At 47.5% G+C, this 13,563-nt stretch overlaps 1 non-coding gene across 1 annotated transcript; it reads left to right on the top strand.

Moving 5' to 3' along the window:
• Positions 1-8,539: 8,539 nt before the first annotated feature.
• trnal-cag (transfer RNA leucine (anticodon CAG)) lies at positions 8,540-8,622 on the top strand. Its single transcript has one exon. It is a non-coding gene; the product is annotated as a tRNA-Leu (tRNA).
• Positions 8,623-13,563: the final 4,941 nt, after the last annotated feature.

Genomic DNA, 13,563 nt, shown 5'->3' with positions numbered 1-13,563 from the left:
AGGTCCCGGCTCTCACTCCCGAACTAAACAGCTGACCTGCAAGGTAAGTAAGTTAATGAGTACTTACCTCACCCAGGCAGCGACCTTTTAAACGGTCCCCTCTGCATCGCAGCTCCCGCCTCTCACTCCCGAACTAAACAGCTGACCTGCAAGGTAAGTAAGGTGTTAATCAGTACTTACTTCACCCAGGCAGCGACCTTTAAAACGGTCCCCTCTGCCACGCAGCTCCCGCGCTGTTTCTAAGTTCCCGGCTCTCACTCCCGAACTAAACGGATGACCTGCAAGGCAAGTAAGTTAATCAGTACTTACCTCACCCAGGCAGGGACCTTTTAAACGGTCCCCTCTGCCTCGCAGTTCCCGCACTTTTTCAAATTCCCGCGCTGTTTCTAAGGTCCCGGCTCTCACTCCCGAAATAAACAGCTGACCTGCAAGGTAAGTAAGTTAATCAGTACTTACCTCACCCAGGCAGCGACCTTTTAAACGGTCCCCTCTGCCTCGCAGCTCCCGCGCTTTTTCAAATTCCCCCGCTGTTTCTAAGGTCCCGGCTCTCACTCCCGAACTAACCAGCTGTCGTGCAAGGTAAGTAAGTTAATCAGTACTTAACTCACCCAGGCAGCGACCATTTAAACAGTCCCGTCTGCCTCGCAGCTCCCGCGCTTTTTCAAATTCCCGCGCTGTTTCTAAGGTCCCGGCTCTCACTCCCGAACTAAACAGCTGACCCGCAAGGTAAGTAAGTTAATGAGTACTTACCTCACCCAGGCAGCGACCTTTTAAACGGTCCCCTCTGCATCGCAGCTCTCGCCTCTCACTCCCGAACTAAACAGCTGACCAGCAAGGTAAGTAAGTTGTTAATCAGTACTTACCTCACCCAGGCAGCGACCTTTTAAACGGTCCCCTCTGCCTCGCAGCTCCCGGGCTGTTTCTAAGGTCCCGGCTCTCACTCGCGAACTAAACAGATGACGTGCAAGGTAAGTAAGTTAATCAGTACTTACCTCACCCAGGCAGCGACCATTTAAACGGTCCCCTCTGCCTCGCAGCTCCCGCGCTGTTTCTAAGGTCCCGGCTCTCACTCCCGAACTAAACAGATGACCTGCAAGGTAAGTAAGTTAATCAGTACTTACCTCACCCAGGCAGCGACCTTTTAAACGGTCCCCTCTGTCTCGCAGCTCCCGCACTTTTTCAAATTCCCGCGCTGTTTCTAAGGTCCCGGCTCTCACTCCCGAACTAAACAGCTGACCTGCAAGGTAAGTAAGTTGTTAATCAGTACTTACCTCACCCAAGCAGCGACCTTTTAAACGGTCCCCTCTGCCTCGCAACTCCCGCGCTTTTTCAAATTCCCGCGATGTTTCTAAGGTCCCGGCTCTCACTCCCGAACTAAACAGCTGACTTGCAAGGTAAGTAAGTTAATCAGTACTTAACTCACCCAGGCAGCGACCTTTTAAACGGCCCCCTCTGCCTCGCAGCTCCCGCGCTTTTTCAAATTCCCGCGCTGTTTCTAAGGTCCCGGCTCTCACTCCCGAACTAAACAGCTGACCTGCAAGGTAAGTAAGTTAATCAGTCAATTAATCAGTTCATTATATAAACTTTTCCCCTTCTCGCTGTAAAGTATTTGAAAACACTGAAAAACTCCCGGTTTGATCTTTACCAAATGACATGACTGTGTTCATAAAACATAACTCATTCCAGTCAGTGGAGATGTGATATTGGCACCAATAATACTCACACACCACAGCAGATGTTGTCTGTTTTCCTCAGAGAGAGTCAATTGAAGAGCTTCCCTATTTTGTTACTTTGAGCTTCACAGTGATGTAATGCTGTCTGCTTCATTCCTGGGCAAATGCCCGGATCACACTGGATGCAACACTTTGATACTAATCTACTGAACAGAAAAGGCGGATATGCTGCAGGGTGATAGCGTCATGTTTAATTTTGGGGTGACTGAGAATATAAATAGCAGAGGATGGTTTCCATCCATCGACCTCTGGGTTATGGGCCCAGCACGCTTCCGCTGCGCCACTCTGCTTTTTCGATCCGCCGTGTTCGCAATTGCTGTTCTGCGGCAGCCACATAACTATTTTTTTCTTAAACGAGAACCACGTGTTGTGAAGCTCACCTTGGCTGGACAATAACACGGAACATCAGCACGGCTGTAACAGACAGAGAAAGACACACAGTAAAGCAGGAAGAGACTATCAGGACACACACACAATGACACACAGAAAAGGTGCCGAGCAAACCAGCAAGATACTGAAATGGAAAAACTGGTTATTTAGCAAAAAGGGATTTTCTGTTCCACAAAGATAGGCAATTAAATGTTTTTCCTGCTGTGAAACTGTGCTCGCTGCTGTGTAACTGTTCTCTCTGTTGGAACCGTGACTCTGCCGGTGACAGATCTTCACTGTGGTTGTGTCAAATCATTCCCTGTTGTGTAAATGTGTTCCCAGTTGTGGAAATATAATCAGTCTGAAGCAGAACCTTTCTGCGCCATTACTGAGACGAAATTTCAATTCCAGATTAATTAAATCTTGTCACGAAAGATCAGTTCAGGCCTCTGGATTCCCAGTTCAGGAACATAACCTTGTGTTCCTGTTATCAAATCAGTTCGTTCAGCTCAACACTCTCAGATTACAATATGGAAGCGCCCAACGCGGGTCTGGAACCCACGACCCTGGGATTAAGAGTCCCATGCTCGACCGACTGAAGTAGCCGGGCTGATGTCCAAAATACCATTAACCCTCTTCCTGAGGAGATTAGAATTTGCTAAGCAGCGAACTTTGCGTCAAACCGTATACTAAAAATCGATTAATTCTTCAGTCACAGTCGTTGGGAGCAGGGCTCGAACCTGCTGGGGAAAGTCCAACACCTTAACCACTCGATCATCGCAGCTGTGTTCAATAGGTCATTCATTAAACATTATAAAACATACACAACATTGTTAAACCGGCCTGGAATCACTCCAGGAACTTCTTGCATTCCTGCGATGAACAGTTCCCCGGTGTTTATGTGAGGAGCGGTTGAATCTACCTTAAAATGACCATTGGATTTGGAGAGAAGCCTTGAGAGACTCGAAAATCCCAGCTCCCGAAACGCACAATTTCACTAATTCAATTGTTTCCGTAAGAAAAACAGTTACATTGGAAATATCCTCGAAGTTCATTTTTGCTTTACATGGAACAGCACCGAACGTCCCAGTCTAGATCCAAATTAAAGCATGAGTGGGGTGCAGGATTGGAGGGTCAGTGCAGAGTCGATGGGCCGAATGGCCTCCTTCTGCATTGTACTGGTTCCTAGGGAAACAGAGAGAATTACAGTATTTATTTACATGCGATAAACATCGGCTCGTATGTCCCATGCGGTGGTCGCGTGGCTTAATGGCTGAGGTGTCTGATTTCGGTGAACCTAATGAAGATATCAGAAGATTGGAAGCTCGAGTACCACCTCGATCGTTTGATATAGAAATCCGGTGGAGCTTGCTGTCAGCCGAGTTTTCCTTCCTCCGCTCAAAGTTTCACCTTTCCATCCAAACGTTGCAGGGCTCTTTTTGGAATATAATTTTTTGGAACATTGTTCATTCAATTCGCTCTCATCCTAGTATTTTGTTTATCCCCTGATGAATCCACAGTATCTGTTTGACTTGGATAATATATAGAATAAAATATTATGTATCAATCGGTTCAATACAATTCTGTGGAGGAAATTCTAATATCATCAGGACGACAGACAGAGTCAAAGAGTCGTGGATGTTGGCAGCATGGAAACAGCCCTTCGTGCCAGCTTGTCAATGCCGCCCAGTTTCTATCACTAAGCTAGTCCCACTTGCCCGCATTTGGCCCATATCCATCTACACCCACCCTGCCCTTGTAACTGTCTAACTGATTTTTAAAAGACAAAATGATAACTGCCTCTACTACTGCCTCTGGCAGCCCGTTCCAGATGCTCCTCATTACCTTATTTATGCCCCTCATTATTTCATAAACCTCTATGACATCACCCATGAGCCTCCTACGCTCCAGGAAAAAAAAGACCCAGCCTATCCAGCCTCTACTTTTCACTCACACCATCAAGTCCTGGTAGCATCCTTGTAAATCACTTCTGCACCCTTTCTAGTTTAGCAATATCCTTCCGAAAATAGGGTGACCAGAATTGAACACAGAATTTCCCGTGTGGTCTTACCAGCATGTCTTGTACAACTTGAACAAGACATCACAACTCTTGGATTCAATATTTTGACCTTAAAATCTAGCATGCTGAATGCCGTCTTCACCACCCTGTCCACCTGCGACACTACCTTCAAGGATGTGTGAACCTGTTCTCCTCGATCTGTTTGTTCTGTAATATTCCCCAACTCCCTACCATTAACTGAGTATGTCAATCACTGATTTGAGCTACCAAAAAGCATCACCTCTCATTTATCCAGATTAAACTCCATCTGCCATTCATCGGCCCACTGGCCCAAGATGTTTAATAATGAGCCGAATCAACTGTTGTTCAGAGGGATGAAATATTATGTCACTGGATTGGGAATCCAGAGGCCTGAACTAATTTTTGGGACAGGGAATAAATCCCACCATTCAAATTCACTGATTTAATAGCTTTTCAGGGGGGTTGACAGGGTGGATGCTAAGAGGTTGTTTCTCCATGTGGGAGAGTCTGGGACCTGAGGGATTAATCTCAGGGTAAGGGACCGCCCAGTTAAGCCAGAAATGATGAGTAATTTCTTCTCTAAGGAGATAGTATATCTGTGGAAATATCGTTTCTAAGCGAATAGGATTGTCGAGGATGAGTCAGTTAATATGTTCAAGATTTAATCAGTAAAGAAAACAAGGATTATGGGGATGTAGCGGGAAAGTGGGTTTGAAGATTATATCAGATCAGTCATAATCTCTTTGAATGGTAGAGCAGACACGATTGGCCGAATGGCCTACTTCTGCTCCTCCGTCTTACAGTGTAATGAGATCATCTGATGAACTTGATTTCACGGCTGGGCGGCCGGTTCTGGAAAGATAAAATCTGCCAGCCGTGCCCCAGATGAAGCTGGCGTCTGTTTTGGAGTTTCTGAAGCCGCACGTTTTCATGGTGCCAAACTCCTGCCCAAAGCTGGTGTCGTGATTTAAATCGATTATCAGACAGAGGATTCGGAATATCGGTATAGAGATTGGTGCAAGAAGATTCACTCCTCAGGCCTGTTGAACTCCAAATCTAAACTCCATCCTAGTTCCGGATACACTGAATGAATCATCAGGTCACCCTCAATAAGTGGCCCAACGCGGAGACGCAGGAAATGGATCATCGACGAGGATGGATTCAGACCCGCAGATGCAAAGCACAATGGAATAGCAGCGCATCGCCATCACCCGTCGGCCAACTCGCCAAATGACCTGACTTCACCAAACCACCTCATGGATGTTTAATATCCACAATAACTAACGGAAGAAGGTCGTCTTTGTGCATCGGTCCAGATGTGCAGCCGGATGTGAAGTGTTGGGAATGTTGTTTCTGTCAGCAAATTACATTTCCATCATATCAGCTGAAGGATTGTTCTGAATGGACTGATGGGAAACACTTCAACACCATGTTAAACATGTTTCTACACATTGTAAATACATTGTAAAGACTGAAAGATACAAACATTTGATCGCATCATGATGAAGATCAGTCAGACGCCTAAAACATCCCGTCAATGTCGGAGTTCTGACGATTCTAATTTATTATCCAGAGAATCCCTGCAGGACATTCGGCCTCTTGAGTCTGCACCGAACTTCCGAAAGAAACCGGAGGCACCCGGAGGAAACCTACGCAGACACCGGGTGAACGCGCAGACTCCACACAGGCAGCTCCCTGGGGCTGTGAAACAACTGTGCTAACCACTGTGCTACCGTGCTGCCTACAGTGCGAGTAGGTTTCGAATCTGTGCGGGCGAACCTCATTTGATTGCAAGTACCAAGCCACAGCCACTCCGCTAACTGAACTACGTTTAACAAGACATTCATTGACAATTTATGCGATATAAACCCAACCTGGAATCACTCCAGGAAGTTATTGCTTTCATGCGATGACGGGTCTCCCAGTCTGTCTGTGAGAAGGGATAGAATCTCCGCGGAAAAAGACCATTGGATTTGGAGTCTGTCATAATATCCACTCATGTATATAATGAGATGCAGACAGTCAGTGATGGACACACAGGATGACCAGTAAGCACAACACAGTGCAGCCAATCACCAAACAGGACACTACCACTATAAAGCCAGAGGGCACTAGGTTTCCCGCTCTCTCTGGTCCCAGCCACTGAGACAGTCAGAGTCCACGAGCTAGCAAGTACAAACACCATGCGGTAGCTAGTAAGTCTGATCAGGCTACTACAAGGTCTCCAGTCAGTTCAGTATAGTGTCGACCCACAGCTGAATATGTGTATCAGTTCTATCGTTGAATAAAACAGTGTTGGATTTTCTCCAGTGTTCGACGTCTGTTTTTAGCTTCCCTGCATCGAGTGCAGTCCACATTGAACCTACCTGCCTAACACATCATTGTACCAGAGTGATACTGATCTTGACGGACCTACCTCGAGCGAATTAGCATTGACCAGGAAGCAGCCATCCGGTGAAATGGAAAACACCAGCCTCCTCCGCAGCTCCGCATCTCCGGCAACCTTGGCGCCAATTGGAAAATCTTCAAGCAAAAGTTCCTCCTGTACATCGAGGCCTCCGACCTCGAAGCAGCATCGGATGCCAGGAAGATCACGCTGTTTCTCTCCACCATGGGGGACCATGCCATCCACATCTACAACTCCCTTACGTTCGCTGCCGGCGAAGACAAAACAAAATTCAAAACAGTCCTGCTGAAGTTTGACAGCCACTGCGACACTGAGGTGAATGAGGGCTTTGAATTGTACTTTTTCCAGCAGAGGCTTCAGGGTAAGAATGAACCTTTTCAGTCCTTCCTGACCCATCTCCGCATCCTAGCGCAGTCATGTAACTATGACTCGACGGCTGATTCCATGATCCGGGATCAGATCGTTTTCGGGGTCCACTTAAACTCCCTTCGGCAGCAGCTCCTGAAAGTCAAACAGTTGACCCTCTCAGTTGCTATCGAGACATGCGTTATCCATGAGCATGCTAAGAATCGTTACTCCCACATCAGGGCGGCAGAAACTGCAAAACTGGCCTCCCACGAGGCGGAACGGGTGCAGGCTATTGTTCAAATGCAAGGCCTGAGCATCGAGGAGAGTGGTCACTTTGTGCGATTTTCCCGGGTCCCTGCGCATGTGCGCCATGACCGAGTGGACAGCGAGGCCAAAAACACGACTGCATAGGTGTGTACGTCGACCGACCGCACTGCGCATCCGCGATGGCGCACGGAATGCCCTGTCGTTGGCGTCATGACGTCTCCGAATTGTAGCTCCACCCACTTAAAGCAGAAATGTCCGGCAAAAGGACGCCGGTGTCTACAGTGTGGCAAGCTTGGCCACTATGCAGCCCTTTGCAGATCTGCTCCACCACTCAGCAGCCAGCGATCCCAGCTGTGGCGCAGAAGTGTCCGCTCAATACAACAAGGCATGCCAGATTCCGATCCCGACAGCCCAACAGACCCTGATGCTGAGTGCGTCAGGTCCCCGTACCGGGTGGGCATCATAACTACACATGCGCTGCCTTCCACCACAACGGCGAAACGCCTCTCGATCCTCAGTGTGGATCGACGAGTGCAGTGCTGTCCACACAATTAATGAAATGAAAACGAAATGTAATGAAATGAGACAAGGCTTGCATCCGATTCAAACTTCACACCGGCGCATCAGCGAACCTCATCTCAAAATCCGGCCTCGACACCATCCGCAGCATTCTTCCACCGGCCTGCCAGTTCCTTGACTACAATGGCAATGCCATAGCTGCCAGTGGTTCCTGTCAACTAGGGGTATCCAACAAGGCGACACGGCAACACTGTGGTTTGAAATCGTCGGGCCTGACAGAGCGTCCCTGCTCGGTGCTCGAACCTGGTTCGGCGAGTCCACACCACGTCATCATCACCGGCGACGGCCTCACCAGCAAGTTGCAAGCCGATTTCTATTCTCACTCACACCAAACGGAAACAAGTCGCTATTTGTCAGCAGCACACCTGCCTTCTTCTTTATTAGTAGCAAAGTTTTGCTTTCTGTCTGATCCGCTCCTTGTTTTTCAGCGAACCACAGTACAGTCTGTGAACTTGTCTGTGAAAGCAGTACGGGAAGCAACTGTGGAGAGAGATTGCAGTCGCCAGAATGCAACTCTCCAAATGGATACTTCACGTCCTCAGATCTTAGACTTTCAATAGCTTCGTGTGAGGAAACGGTAGAGCGGGAATTCGGACCTTGTTGATTTGACCAAACGGATCAATGCAGCAATGAGAAGCTCCTGAACCTCCAGCGGTTTGGACAAGGAGGGCACTCAGATACAGGACTCTGGCAGGGGTTCAAAAGTAGGAAAAGCATATCTTGTTTGAAATGAAATAACGATGAAGATAGACTTTAAGTCGATTTGTGCACGGATCTTAATTTCCGCGACAACGCCTCAGGATGGCCGAGCGGTCTAAGGCGCTGCGTTCAGGTCGCAGTCTCTTCTGGAGCCGTGGGTTCGAATCCCACTCCTGATATTGCCTTTTACACCACGAGGTTCAATTTCTCCAGCAAGATTTTCAACCTCAGGAAGATCCAATACCTCCCTTTCAATGGAAAAGCGTTGGTCTCAGGACATGAGATTCCTGCTTAAATATGCACAGCAAGACCCCACCGGCAAAAACCCAGTTCATGACTCGATAACTTGCTTCCGTGACTCTGGTTGAGGAATTAACATTGATCCCAAGAGAAGGGTAAAATTCGTCTTCTCTTGTAAATAGTCTGGCAGGTTGGATTGTTCACATCCGTCCAAGAGGGGAAGTTGGGGACTCGGTTTCTATTGTGATTCATTGCTCGATAAAGCTTTATTTCCTGATTGGCCCCCTGTGAGTTATTACTGGATATCGCTATATATCTATATTGCCCCTCTGTGGGGTACTACTGGATAACGTTTCCCGAGCAGCATTCACGATGGGTCACCTGTACTCGACACGTTAGCTCATTTCTCTCCCTACAGATGCTGTCAGATCTGCTGAGACTTTAAAGCATTTTCTCTGTGGTTCCCTCTGTGTGAGCATTACTATGTTGTAATGTGTCGTGCTGTCTCTTTCATTCTTGGGACTAATGTCGGGATGAGACTGCAAGAAAGTTTCTGATAGGTATTTGCGGCAAAGCCAGGAACGTGTGTTATGTTAACTTTTAGTGTTAAAGAGAATGTAAATAGCAGAGAATACCCTCGATTCCTCGACCTCGGGCTAATAGCCCAGCACGCTTCCGCTGCGGCACTCTGCTCCTTAAACCAGGAGCTACAACATTACTGGCCTGCGGTAGCCACACAACTATTCACTTCCTCACTTTTTTATTTCAAGAACATAGAAAATACAGCACAGAACAGGCCCTTCGGCCCACGATGTTGTGCCGAACCTTTGTCCCAGATTAATCATAGATTATCATTGAATTTACAGTGCAGAAGGAGGCCATTCGGCCCTTTGTGTCTGCACCGGCTCCTGGAAAGAGCACCGTACCCAAACTCAACACCTCCACCCAACACCAAGGGCAATTTTGGACATTAAGGGCAATTTATCATTGGCCATTTCACCTAACCTGCACATCTTTGGACTGTGGGAGGAAACCGGAGCACCCGGAGGAAATCCACGCAGACACGGAGAGGTCGTGCAGACTCCGCACAGACAGTGACCCAAGCCGGAATCGAACCTCGGACCCTGGAGCTGTGAAGCATTGTGCTATCCACAATGCTACCGTGCTGCCCTTAAAAACAAATAAATCTACACGATATCATTTTACCGTAATCCATGTACCTATCCAATAGCTGCATGAAGGTCCCTAATGTTTCCGACTCAACTACTTCCACAGGCAGTGCATTCCATGCCCCCACTACTCTCTGGGTAAAGAACCTACCTCTGATATCCCTCCTATATCTTCCACCTTTCACCTTAAATTTATGTCCCCTTGTAATGGTTTATTCCACCCGGGGAAAAAGTCTCTGACTGCCTACTCTATCTATTCCCCTGATCATCTTATAAACCTCTATCAAGTCGCCCCTCATCCTCCTCCGTTCTAATGAGAAAAGGCCTAGCACCCTCAACCTTTCCTCGTAAGTCCTACTCTCCATTCCAGGCAACATCCTGGTAAATCTTCTTTGCACCTTTTCCAAAGCTTCCACATCCTTCCTAAAATGAGGCGACCAGAACTGTACACAGTACTCCAAATGTGGCCTTACCAAAGCTTTGTACAGCTGCATCATCACCTCACGGCTCTTAAATTCAATCCCTCTGGTAATGAACGCGATCACACCATAGGCCTTCTTCACAGCTCTATCCACTTGAGTGGCAACTTTCAAAGATGTATGAACATAGACCCCATAGACAGAGACCTGTATTCCGCATTCATAGTTGTCCTTCCAAAATGGACAACTTCACACTTTTTAGGGTTAAACTCCATCTGCCACTTCTCAGCCCAGCTCTGCATCCTATCTATGTCTCTTTGCAGCCGACAACAGCCCTCCTCACTATCCACAACTCCACCAATTTTCGTATCGTCTGCAAATTTACTGACCCACCCTTCAACTCCCTCATCCAAGTCATTAATGAAAATCACAAACAGCAGAGGACCCAGAACTGATCCCTGCGGTACACCACTGGTAACTGGGATCCAGGCTGAATATTTACCATCCACCACCACTCTCTGACTTCTATCGGTTAGCCAGTTCGTTATCCAACTGGCCAAATTTCCCACTATTCCATGCCTCCTTACGTTCTGCATAAGCCTACCATGGGGAACCTTATCAAATGCCTTACTAAAATCCATATACACTACATCCACTGCTTTACCTTCATCCACATGCTTGGTCACCTCCTCAAATAATTCAATAAGACTTGTAAGGAAAGACCTACCCCTCACAAATCCGTGCTGACTATCCCTAATCAAGCAGTGTCTTTCCAGATGCTCAGAAATCCTATCCTTCAGTACCCTTTCCATTACTTTGCTTACCACCGAAGTAAGACTAACTGGCCTGTAATTCCCAGGGTTATCACTAGTCCCTTTTTTGAACAGAGGCACGACATTCGCCACTCTCCAATCCCCTGGTACCACCCCTGTTGACAGTGAGGACGAAAAGATCATTGCCAACGGCTCTGCAATTTCATCTCTTGCTTCCCATAGAATCCTTGGATATATCCCGTCAGGCCCGGGGGACTTGTCTATCCTCAAGTTTTTCAAAATGCCCAACACATCTTCCTTCCTAACAAGTATTTCCTCGAGCTTACCAATCTGTTTCACACTGTCCTCTCCAACAATATCGCCCCTCTCATTTGTAAATACAGAAGAAAAGTACTCGTTCAAGACCTCTCCTATCTCTTCAGACTCAATACACAATCTCCCGCTACTGTCCTTGATCGGACCTACCCTCGCTCTAGTCATTCTCATATTTCTCACATATGTGTAAAAGGCCTTGGGGTTTTCCTTGATCCTACCTGCCAAAGATTGTTCATGCCCTCTCTTAGCTCTCCTAATCCCTTTCTTCAGTTCCCTCCTGGCTATCTTGTATCCCTCCAATGCCCTGTCTGAACCTTGTTTCCTCAGCCTTACATAAGTCTCCTTTTTCCTCTTAACAAGACATTCAACCTCTCTTGTCAACCATGGTTCCCTCACTCGACCATCCCTTCCCTGCCTGACAGGGACATACATATCAAGGACACGTAGCACCTGTTCATTGAACAAGTTCCACATTTCACTTGTGTCCTTCCCTGACAGCCTATGTTCCCAACTTATGCACTTAAATTCTTGTCTGACAACATCGTATTTACCCTTCCCCCAATTGTAAACCTTGCCCTGTTGCACGTACCTATCCCTCTCCATTACTCAAGTGAAAGTCACAGAATTGTGGTCACTATCTCCAAAATGCTCCCCCACTAACAAATCTATCACTTGCTCTGGTTCATTACCCAGTACTAAATCCAATATTGCCCCTCCTCTGGTCGGACAATCTACATACTGTGTTAGAAAAGCTTCCTGGACACACTGCACAAACACCACCCCATCCAAACTATTTGATCTAAAGAGTTTCCACTCAATATTTGGGAAGTTAAAGTCGCCCATGACTACTACCCTATGACTTTGGCACCTTTCCAAAATCTGTTTCCCAATCAGTTCCTCCACATTTTAGCTACTATTGGGGGGCCTATAGAAAACTCCTAACAAGGTGACTGCTACTTTCCTATTTCTGACTTCAACCCATACTAACTCAATAGGGTGATACTCCTCGAACTGCCTTTCTGCAGCTGTTATATTATCTCTAATTAATAATGCCACCCCCCCCCCACCTCTTTTACCACCCTCCCTAATCTTATTGAAACATCTATTACCAGGGACCTCCAACAACCATTTCTGCCCCTCTTCTATGCAAGTTTCCGTGATGGCCACCAAATCGTAGTCCCAAGTACCGATCCATGCCTTAGGTTCACCCACCTTATTCCTGATGCTTCTTGCGTTGAAGTATATACACTTCAACCCACCTCTGTGCCTGCAAGTACTCTCCTTTGTCAGTGTTCCCTTCCCCACTGCCTCACTACATGCTTTGGCGTCCTGAATATCGACTACCTTAGTTGCTGGACTACAAATCCGGTTACATTCCCCTGCCAAATTAGTTAAAACCCTCCCGAAAAGTACTAGAAAACCTCCCTCCCAGGATATTGGTGCCCCTCTGGTTCAGATGCAACCCGTCCTGCTTTTACAGGTCCCACCTTCCCCAGAATGCGCTCCAATTATCCAAATACCTGAAGCCCTCCCTCCTACACCATTCCTGCAGCCACGTGTTCAACTGCACTCTCTCCCGATTCCTAGCCTCGCTATCACGTGGCACCGGCAACAAACCAGAGATGACAACTCTGTCCTGGCTTTTAACTTCCAGCCTCACTCCCTAAACTTGTTTATTACCTCCACACCCCTTTTCCTACCTATGTCGTTGGTACCAATGTGCACCACGACTTCTGGCTGCTCCCCCGCCCCCTTAAGGATCCTGAATACACGATCTGAGACATCCCTGGCCCTGGCACCCGGGAGGCAACATACCTTCTGCACTTCCCGCAGGTATAGTCAGCGGGGACACCGGTGGTATCCCTCACCACCCACATCCTACAGGAGGAGCATGCAACTGGCCTAGCCTCCATCCCTTCTTACCTGACAGAATATAGCTGCCCCGTGGATTAACTAGATCTCCGCCCTCCGACCCTGCTCCCAGTCAGCTCCACTTTCTGTAAACTCCTGGCTCTCTTCGCACTCTTTGCGGAAATGTCGGAAACAAAATGAAAGGAGCACCTTACTCCCTCCTCATCTAACTCCCTCGGTCACCAAACTCTTACTGTAGCACTCAAAAAGCACCAAATTCAGCACTCAGTGCAAACAAAGTCTGCACTGTCGGGGATCACTTTTATTCTGTGAATCTAGCCACTGAAAACTGG

The sequence above is a fragment of the Scyliorhinus torazame genome, chromosome 24 (assembly GCF_047496885.1).
Source record: "Scyliorhinus torazame isolate Kashiwa2021f chromosome 24, sScyTor2.1, whole genome shotgun sequence".
NCBI classification, from domain to species: domain Eukaryota; kingdom Metazoa; phylum Chordata; class Chondrichthyes; order Carcharhiniformes; family Scyliorhinidae; genus Scyliorhinus; species Scyliorhinus torazame.
Note: the sequence above shows the minus strand (reverse complement) of the source record. Positions and strands in the feature narration are given on the sequence as shown.